General features: G+C 37.0%; 1 pseudogene; it reads left to right on the forward strand.

The window, feature by feature from the left end:
• The window catches only part of LOC142538604 (uncharacterized), a 65,792-nt pseudogene extending 56,620 nt beyond the window's left edge, over positions 1 to 9,172 (forward strand).
• Positions 9,173 to 10,268: the final 1,096 nt, after the last annotated feature.

Here is a 10,268-nt window from a genome sequence, read left to right on the forward strand (position 1 = left end):
CAGGGGGTCTGGGCTGGGCTAAGCTAGATCCGTTAGAGTCAAGAGAAGGTGGTCCAAGGTTATGAAGTGCTGGGCTTGGTGGTTGGGGGCCCTAGCAGCAAAACCGTGGGAAACATGACTTGAAGCAGCAAGATGGCGTGCAAGCTGCTTCTGGATTCAGAAGACTCATACGTGGGGTCCAGGGCTTGGGTTGGTCTGGGTATGGTCTGGGCATGGTCCAGGGAAGGTTAGGGTCGTGTTGACTCGGTGGTGGCTCGGCTGGGAGAGTCCTAGTTGGGTTAGGAGTCCTAGACATACAAGGAAGCACACTCACACACACATGCAGAAACATGGTCAAGTCCAGGAAGTTTTTATGTGGGCCAGGGCTGGTTATTTGGACTGGGCTTGTTCAGGAGGGTCCCTAGGTGGGTTGGCTAGGTTTTGTCTCAAGGTGGCTCGGGCGTGGCTCGAGTAAATTAGGAGATGGCTCGGTGTGTTCGATAAGGGGTCAATTTCGAAAATTAAAGGGCAAAATTTTAATCCATGTGTCCACGTGGTGGCTCATGACTGGAAATGGTAGAATAAATATTGAAAATGTTATGTTTAAAATTTGGGATCAAAATAACGAGTTTTGGATTTAATCGGGATTTAATCGCCGCACGAAACGCTAATTAACGAATTAATTGAATATCCTAGTTTTAAGCTTCATAAAATTATGAAAAAATATATTTAATCTTAAATAATTATTAAAAATCTAAGTTTTCAATTTTGGAGTTTTATATTAATGTTTGGTTTAATTCGGGATTAAAACGCATTAATACGTCACATTTAAAGATTTATTTTAAAGTCATCGAATTAAGCTAAATAAAAATATGTGAAAATTCATGTAGGCTTAAATAATTATTTGGGACATGTTATAATAAATAAAATTAAGAAAATTTCAAAAACGAGAAATTATACGTCCAGGGGTAAAACGATCTTTTTACACCTAGAAATTTGTAAACGTCATGGCAGTGTCCTGAATGCTGTTTTATGTGCTAATATGATTATTTTCAATGGTTATGGAATTTTTATATGTTAATATGTCAATTTTAAATGTTTATGAATTTTTAAGATGTTAATATGTTTAAATGTTTTATGATTTTATATGTTAAAACGTTTATTTTAAATGTTTATGATTTAAATAATTATTTTAAATGTTTATGATCTTAAAATTTTTATTTTGAAACATTTATGTCTTTTTATGATTTTTATACATTAAAACGTTTATTTTAAATGTTTACGGATTTTTAATCTGTTAAAAATGTTTATTTTAAAATGTTTATGGATATTTATGATTTGAATATGATAAATTATGATTTTTAAATCTTTATGAATTTTAAGGTTTAAATTGGACATTTAAAAGATATGTTGCATGCTTGGTTTCAAAATAAAAATGATATTATATGCATGTTTTATTAAGTGATGGTAACATGTTGAAGAACGTGAAGGGATTGTGACTACTACATGTTGAAAATATCGTGAGGGTTATGGTCCCAGTGGGAGCCCGACGATTGTGTTTCCTTAGATACGAATACGAATACGAATACGAATATGTTAATACGTTGGCCAAGGCTCAGTTGACGGGTGAGAGTGTCGCTGGTGTCCCCGCTGCCCAGTACTGTGGTTTTCTCTAGATGAATCCATCGCCCAATACGATCAAGAATATGAGTCACAATCACGATCTGAATTCAACATACACGAACATGAATATGAATACGAATATGATTATGTTGATATGAATATGGATATGAATATGAATATGTTTATGTTTATATGAAAATGTTTATGCATAAGATTATGAAAATGTTTTTATTTAAAAGTTTTATGCATCATGAAAATTTTTATGTTTATGCATCTTCATGAAAACGATATTTTAAGTACAAGTATTTTTCACTGTTATATGTTAACTGTATTACGTATTACTCGTTATCAAGAATATGACGTGTTGAGTCTTTAGACTCACTATATGTGATTGATGCAGGTGATATTGATTATGAATATGATAATGGAGGTCTTGATGGTTGACCTGACTGGACTGAAGGTGCACATAACCCGAGGACCGACGCTAGTTTTTCGTACTAGTTACTATTTATGATTTTAAGCTATGTTAAAGATATTTTTATGACTTTTATTTAAGTTACGAGAGATTTTTGAGAGGTTATAGTATGTGTGGGGACCCGAACTTAATTCAATTCTTAATCACTTTCTGGGAATAATTAATCAATTAAAATAAACAGGGTCTAAATTTTTTTTTTAAAATACGAGAGTACGCAGCATATGAAATAAGTCTTATCTCATTTACAAGATCACTATTCAGATCTAAGTACAAGTCCTGTACAACCATAAATCATAATAACTACTGTTTCTTCACTACATCTCAGGTGATATAACAGATATACTCCTAAGTCCGGATCTCCATGCTTACTGTCTTCTCTCATCCTCTTCTTGACCCTGATCCAGCCCCACATGTTGTCATGCACACATACAAAACAAGACAACAGCCGGATAACTCCGGTGAGAATAAATCCCAGTATAAACAATGTAAACATGCAATTATATAAAAACATATATAAACGCATAAATAAGATATCATTAACATGTAGCAACTCAACAAACATGAATGATATAAACACTGTAATTCGACATGTCGTATCAGACTCAACTCAACCAACGCGTCATCTCAGACTCGACTCAACTGAAGCGTCGTCTCAGACTCGACTCAATTCTAATCTAGGGATCCCAGTGTCTGAATAATGATAATTATACCGAATCTCAGTCGATAGGAATGAATCAATCCCTAAACGGCATCGATATAATTCATATATCCAGTGTCTGGGCGAATCGGCCGCAGAATTGACGAATCAGTCAAAGAATAGGAGAATCAGCCAATGACTAGACGAATCAGCCAGTAACTAGACGAATAAGCAAGAAACTAGGCGAATCAGCCAATGACTCAATACATACAATGTCTATGAATCAATAGACCATACAAATCAATCTCATCAATTACAAGTATCAATGCAATAAACTAAAGTATGTGATTTAGGGAGACTCGAGTCAAACCTCACTCGAGTTGTGCAATCTTAAATCAACATTAATTTATACCTTTCTTTCTGATACTCTGACTTTGTCGAAGTCTCGAACTCAAAGCCTGTCAATACTCAATCTGACAATAACGATATCGAGGGTACGATATCAATACACCACTCAATCAATACTGGATATAATCAGAATTCAATCAAATTCTGTTTCAACAACATAGCATCATAATTTCAATATATCCAGCACTACCATATCAGTCAGATATCAATCTCAATACCTCATAAATCGATAATACTTCAATCCTGATATCAATTTTTACTCAACTCAACTCTAAAAATCATAACAATTTCATATGGTATCTGTTTCTCAATCCAGTTTCAATTATACGATGTCTAACATACCAAGAACATCATATATGAATCATATCAGATTCTGACAACACCATAATTTCAAAATATATCAAAACGTAGCAAAACTTACGTCCTGTTGTAGTCTACGTCGATAGAAACACAGTACCGAAGTCGGATTCAAAATCTGACGGACGGATTGAAATATAAAGGCGTAAGGATTTTCAACCCTTTTTCAGAAAACTTTTCTCAATTTTCTTCTCGTTTCTTTGCTTCTGAAGAATATAGTATTCGTGTATATATATATATATATATACATCCACGTACATGCAAGAGGACGAGTGGCTCAATGTGCATTCTGCACGTCTCGCGCATATGCGCGACTAATATCGGCGCATATGCGCGAGACCTACTGGTCTCGTGGATAAGCTTCTCGGCAGCTCGCTGATAAGTGGAATTTATTGTACTTTTATTACTAGTTTTTAACTTGTAATTTTGTGATTTTTGAGCAGGTTTTATGTGATTTGTTGTTGTAGTTTGGAAGCTTAGAATGAGAGTTTGGAGTAGTAAAGTGTTGAATTGGAAAGTGCAAAAGATAAAAAATGGCCGAAGGTCCAGCGCACCCGCAGTCTACATTGCAGTGCACCCGCGGTTATGAAGATCAATTTTAGAAATTTTCACCGAAACAACACCGCACCCGCGGTCCTTCGCAAAACAGGGTCCGAAAAATCTGTAACTTTGTGGACTTCGAATAAAAGTCTATGAAAATGGTGTGCTGTGCGTGGGGAAGCTTGTCTGGACTATTACCAACTAGGGTATTGGAGAGCTAAGGAAGGAGTGGAGGCTGCTGAAGAAAGATTGAAGATCAAGTTCATCAAGTTCTTGAGAATTCTTTTGCACAAATCCGGGGACGAAATCAGCACTCCAACATCTTGTTCTAAGTCTTCTTTCTTTTATTTTTCATTTGATATGTCTTGTTTTAAAACCATGTTTTGTTGTGTTGTTTTTATTATTATGAACTAATTTTTATTTCTAGAGGAATGATGGAACAAAACTAGAAACCATGTGTTGGGATTTATGAATTATGCTATATAAGTTTTCCTTATTGTTCATTTGTATTTTTCCAATCTTAATGCTTTCATTTTACTGGCCATATATTGAATGATTCTTATGTTTATAATTTATCACTTGAAAAAGGGAATTTATAAACAAGTAAGGGAAAAATACATCGATGGTATTTATATAGTTCGGGAGGACATATATTGCTATTGAAGCCATTAAAAGAAGTTATTGCTTATTGTGTTATTTAATTATAGATTGTTGACGGGGACGTTACAATCCTTTGTTAGATAATTAGTATCTACTTAGCACTCGGGAGAGGGAGTAGATAATTATAGAATTCTTGGCTAATGAATAAGGACATTTATAATATAGCTACACAAAATAACACATGGTGGATAGTTGCTTGAAATCGGACCCCTAGATCTTTTATTCCATTGTTGTTTACTACTATTTTGTACTATAATTAAACTTATTTCCAATCTAGTTATTGGTGCAAACAAATCTGTCAATTGATTATTCTAAATAAAGTCGAGACTATTTCAATTACAAGCACTAATATAAGTTTAGAAATACATTCCTCGTGGGATCGACACTTGTACTCAAAATTACATTTTACTATAACTTGACGTCGTGCACTTGCGAGCAATCAAGAAAACACGCACCAAGTTTTTGGCGCCGTTGCCGGGAAGTGTTTATTATAAATTTATATTAATATTGTTACCAATTAGTATAGATTTTAATTTAGAGGTGTTTTTGCTGTTTTACATTAAACATTGATTTGTTTCTTATCTTTGTTTAACAGTGCATGCGAAGATCGCAAAATCTTGACTTGCTTATCTTTGATCCTGAGATCGAAAGAACCGTAAGAAGATTAAGAAAGGCAAGAAGAGAAGAGATTCAAGCAATGGCTGACAACAGAGATAATGAAAATCCACCCCCTGGGATACCCATCAGAGATCATTTTAGGCCGGTACTGAATGCTCATTACTCGGGCATAGCACGAGGGACTATCAATGCAAACAACTTTGAGCTCAAACCCGCATTGATAAACATGGTTCAACAGAACCAGTTTGGGTGAGCCGCTACTGCAGATCCACATCTACATCTCAGAACATTCCTTGAAATCACTGACACGGTAAAAATAAATGGTGTTTCTGATGATATAATTCGATTGCGCTTGTTTCCTTTTTCTCTTAGGGATCAAGCAAGAGGATGGCTCCAATCGCTTCCTCTGGGGAGTATCACTACATGGCAGGAATTAGCAACCAAGTTTCTTGCTAAATATTTTCCACCTGCGAAGTCTGCACAGTTGAAAATTGAGATAAGTACTTTTAGGCAGACTGACTTTGAGCAATTATATGAGGCATGGAAACGGTATAAGGAGTTGTTGAGGAGGTGTCCAAACCATGGTTTTGAATATTGGGTACAGATTGAATTTTTTTATAATGGTTTGAATAAACAAACAATAGGCACTATGGATGCAGCAGCCGAAGGCACGATATTTGCAAAATCACCTGATCAAGCATATGATTTGCTTGAACAGATGACCATTAACAGTTATCAATGGCCGTCTGAGAGGTCAGGAGTAAAGAAGCAAGCTGGAATTTATGCCATAGATCCTATTACATCACTCACCGCTCAAGTTTTAGCTTTAACAACTCAAATTGCAGCTATGAATAAGGCTAGTAAATCAGAGGTTGAAAATGCATCGGTTGTTACTAAAGAACCACATATTCCTGATAAGGCTCATTATATCAACAATAGGAATTTTGGTGGCTACGGAGGATATCGAGGTAACCCTCCCCCTAACACTTATCATCCCGGTTTGAGAAATCATGAGAATTTTTCATATGCTAATAATAAGAATGTGTTGAATCCTCCACCGGGGTTCAATACATCAAAGGGGGAAGGAAAACCTTCACTTCAGGATCTAGTTGAGACATTTGTTTCTGAATCTAGTAAAAGGATGGCTAGGACTGAATCTTGTCTTGATGGCATGGAAACTCACATGGGAAATATGGGTGCCACAATGAAATCATTGGAGACACAGATTGGAAAATTGGCTAATGCATTGAGAGATCAAAATAAAGGTCAATTCCCAAGTAATACTGAAGTGAATCCAAAGGAGCAATGCAAAGCTGTAACTTTGAGAAGTGGAAGAGAACTAGAGGTTAAAAATTCCAAAGAGAAGGAGGAAAATGAGATGACAGTTGAAGAAGTTGAAACTGAGGGATCCAAAGCTGAGGTTGAAGTTGAACAACCTCCAGTATTTAAGCCGACTCTTCCATATCCGCAGAGGTTCAAAAAGAAGAAATTGGATGATCAATTTGCAAACTTTTTGGAGATTTTCAAGAAGATTCACATTAACATTCCATTTGCTGATGCTTTAGAGCAAATGCCAAACTATGAAAAGTTCATCAAAGATGTGATGTCAAAGAAGAGGAAGTTGCATGAGTTCGAGACAGTAAAGTTGACCGAATAGTGTAGCGCCATACTCCAAAGGAAACTACCACAGAAACTCAAAGATCCAGGGAGTTTTACTATTCCTTGTGTTATTGGTGGTTCTAGAATAAATAAAGCTTTATGTGATTTAGGTGCCAGTATTAATTTAATGTCTTTTTCTATTTACAGGACTTTGGAGCTTGGCGAGGTGAAGCCTAGCAGTATTACCCTGCAGCTAGCGGACAGATCACTTACATATCCACGGGGGATAGTGGAGGATGTTCTGGTAAAGGTAGACAAATTTATATTTCCTGCTGATTTTGTCATTCTGGATATGGAAGAAGATCAGGAGACTCCGCTTATCTTTGGAAGGCCATTCTTGGCCACCGAAAAAGCTTTGATTGATGTGCACAAGGGCGAGCTCACATTGAGAGTAGGTGGAGAAGAAGTCATGTTCAACATCTACAACACAATCAAAGAACCAAATGAGGTAAGTACTTGTAATAGTATTGATGTAATTGATTCATGTTTATCTCATGTTGGTGCATGTAGGATGACGAAAGATTCCTTAGAGAGATGTTTGTTGGAATCGGCGTCTACACTGGATGAAGATGATTGGGATGTGCAAGAGGAGTTACTTGCTCTCAATACACTGCCTAAAGAAAAGAGTGATGTGCATCATGTAGAGGTACTTGAAGATGCAAGTAAAGAGGTACCAAAAGCATCCCCTGAATTGAAGGAACTGCCAAGCCACCTTTGTTATGCATTTTTAGGTGAAAATTCGACATATCCGGTAATCATCTCTTCCTTTCTTACTTGTACTGAAAAAGAGAAATTGTTGAGAGTGTTGAGGAAATTTAAATATGCTTTGGGATGGACAATTGCTGATATAAAGAGGATTAGCCCTACTGTTTGTATGCATAAAATCTTGATGCAGGAGTCATATTCACCCTATGTTGATCATCAGAGAAGGCTTAATCCAGCAATGAAAGAGGTTGTGAGGGCTGAGGTATTAAAATTGTTAAATGCTGGTGTTATTTATGCTATATCTGATAGCTCGTAGGTTTCACCAGTACAAGTAGTGCCTAAGAAGGGGGGAATAACTGTAGTGAGAAATGAGAATAATGAATTGATTTCAACTCGTCCAGTGACTGGTTGGCGAGTATGCATAGACTACAGGAAATTGAATGATGCGACTAGGAAAGATCACTTCCCTCTTCCCTTATTGACCAGATGCTTGATAGAGTAGGTGGTTATGATTATTATTGCTTTCTATATGGTTATTCAGGTTACAATCAGATTGTCATAGCACCGGAGGATCAGGAGAAGACTACCTTCACTTGCCCCTACGGTACATTTGCTTTCAGGAGAATGCCATTTGGTCTGTGCAATGCACCTGCTACTTTTCAGAGGTATATGATGGCCATATTTTCTGACATGGTCGAGGAAATAATGGAAGTTTTTATGGATGATATCTCTGTGTTTGGTTCATCTTTTGATCACTGTTTGCAAAATCTAATGCTTGTTTTGCAGAGATGTCAGGCGAAGAATTTAGTTTTGAATTGGAAAAAATGTCACTTCATGGTTCCAGAAGGTATTGTGCTTGGGCATAAAATTTCGGCTAAAGGAATAGAAGTTGACAGAGCCAAAGTTGTGGCAATTGAAAATCTCCTACCACCGAAGAATGTGAAAGGGATCAGAAGTTTCTTGGGACATGCCGGGTTCTATCGTCGTTATATCAAAGATTTCTCTAAAATTACTAGACCATTTAGTAATTTGTTAGAGAAAGATTCGACATTTATTTGCAGGCGTTTAACAGGATCAAGAAAGCACTGATTTCTGCTCCCATTATGATAGTGCCTGATTGGAAAGAGCCCTTTGAGCTCATGTGCGATGCTAGCGACTATGCTGTGGGAGCAGCATTGGAACAGAGGCGAGACAAAATGTTCAAGGCTATATACTATGCAAGTCGTACACTTAATGCAGCCCAACAGAACTATACAACTACTGAGAAAGAGATGCTTGCAGTGGTGTTTGCATTTGACAAGTTCAGAACATATCTCATTGGCACCAAGGTAACTGTTTTCACCGACCATGCAGCTCTTCGCTACTTGTTTGCCAAAAAGGATGCCAAGCCCAGGTTGATACGATGGATACTCCTACTTCAAGAATTTGACTTTGAAGTAAAAGACAAGAAAGGTTGTGAAAACCAGGTGGCAGATTCACTTGTCACGACTAGAGCTGGAAGAAAGAACTGAAGGTAGAGTTATCAATGAGTCGTTCCCAGACGAACAACTGTTTGAGGTAAATTCTAAACTCCCTTGGTTAGCTAACTTCTTGTCTTGTGGTACTCTTCCTCCAGATCTGAATCACCATCAGAAAAAGAAGTTCTTCCATGATATCAAAATTTTCTTCTGGGATGATCCTTGTGTGTATAAGAGATGAGCTGACCAAGTGATTAGGAGATGTGTTGATGGCGATGATGCAAACAAAATTCTGGAACAATGTCATTCATCACCTTATGGTGGACATTTTGGAGCAAAACGAACAGCAGCTAAGGTATTGCAATCAGGTTTTTTCTGGCCTACTTTGTTTAAGGATAGCTATACCTTAGTAAAGTCATGTGATAGATGCCAGAGGTTAGGAAACATATCTAGGCGTCATGAATTACCACTGACAAATGTTTTGGATGTGGAACTTTTTGATGTTTGGGGCATAGATTTCATGGGACCCTTCCTCCCTTCTTTTGGTAATTCTTATATTTTATTAGCTGTTGATTATGTGTCGAAATGGGTGGAAGCAATCGCCACCAATACTAATGACTCTCATGTTGTAGCGAAATTTGTGCATAAGAACATCTTCACCAGGTTTGGAACACCGAGAGCCATCATAAGTGACGAAGGTACGCATTTTTGCAATATAATTTTCAACTCACTGTTGGCTAAATACAATGTGAAGCACAAAGTGGCACTAGCTTATCATCCTCAGTCGAATGGACAAGCTGAAGTATCAAACCGGGAAATTAAGCAAATACTGGAAAAGACTGTCAATACCAACTGGAGAGATTGGGCTATGAAGTTGGATGATGCGTTATGGGCTTATCGGACTGCATTCAAGACGCCTATTGGGATGTCTCCCTATAGGCTAGTGTTTGGGAAAGCATGTCATCTACCATTGGAGTTGGAGCATAGAGCATTTTGGGCTGTGAAGAAATAAAATTTTGATTTGAAAGCTTCTGGTTACGTTAGAAAACTGCAGTTGAGCGAGATGGATGAATTCCGAAACGACGCATATGAGAATGCCAAGATCTACAAAGAGCAAATTAAGAAGTGGCATGACAAAATCATTGTAAGA

The sequence above is a fragment of the Primulina tabacum genome, chromosome 3 (genome assembly GCF_025594145.1).
Source record: "Primulina tabacum isolate GXHZ01 chromosome 3, ASM2559414v2, whole genome shotgun sequence".
Lineage (NCBI taxonomy): Eukaryota > Viridiplantae > Streptophyta > Magnoliopsida > Lamiales > Gesneriaceae > Primulina > Primulina tabacum.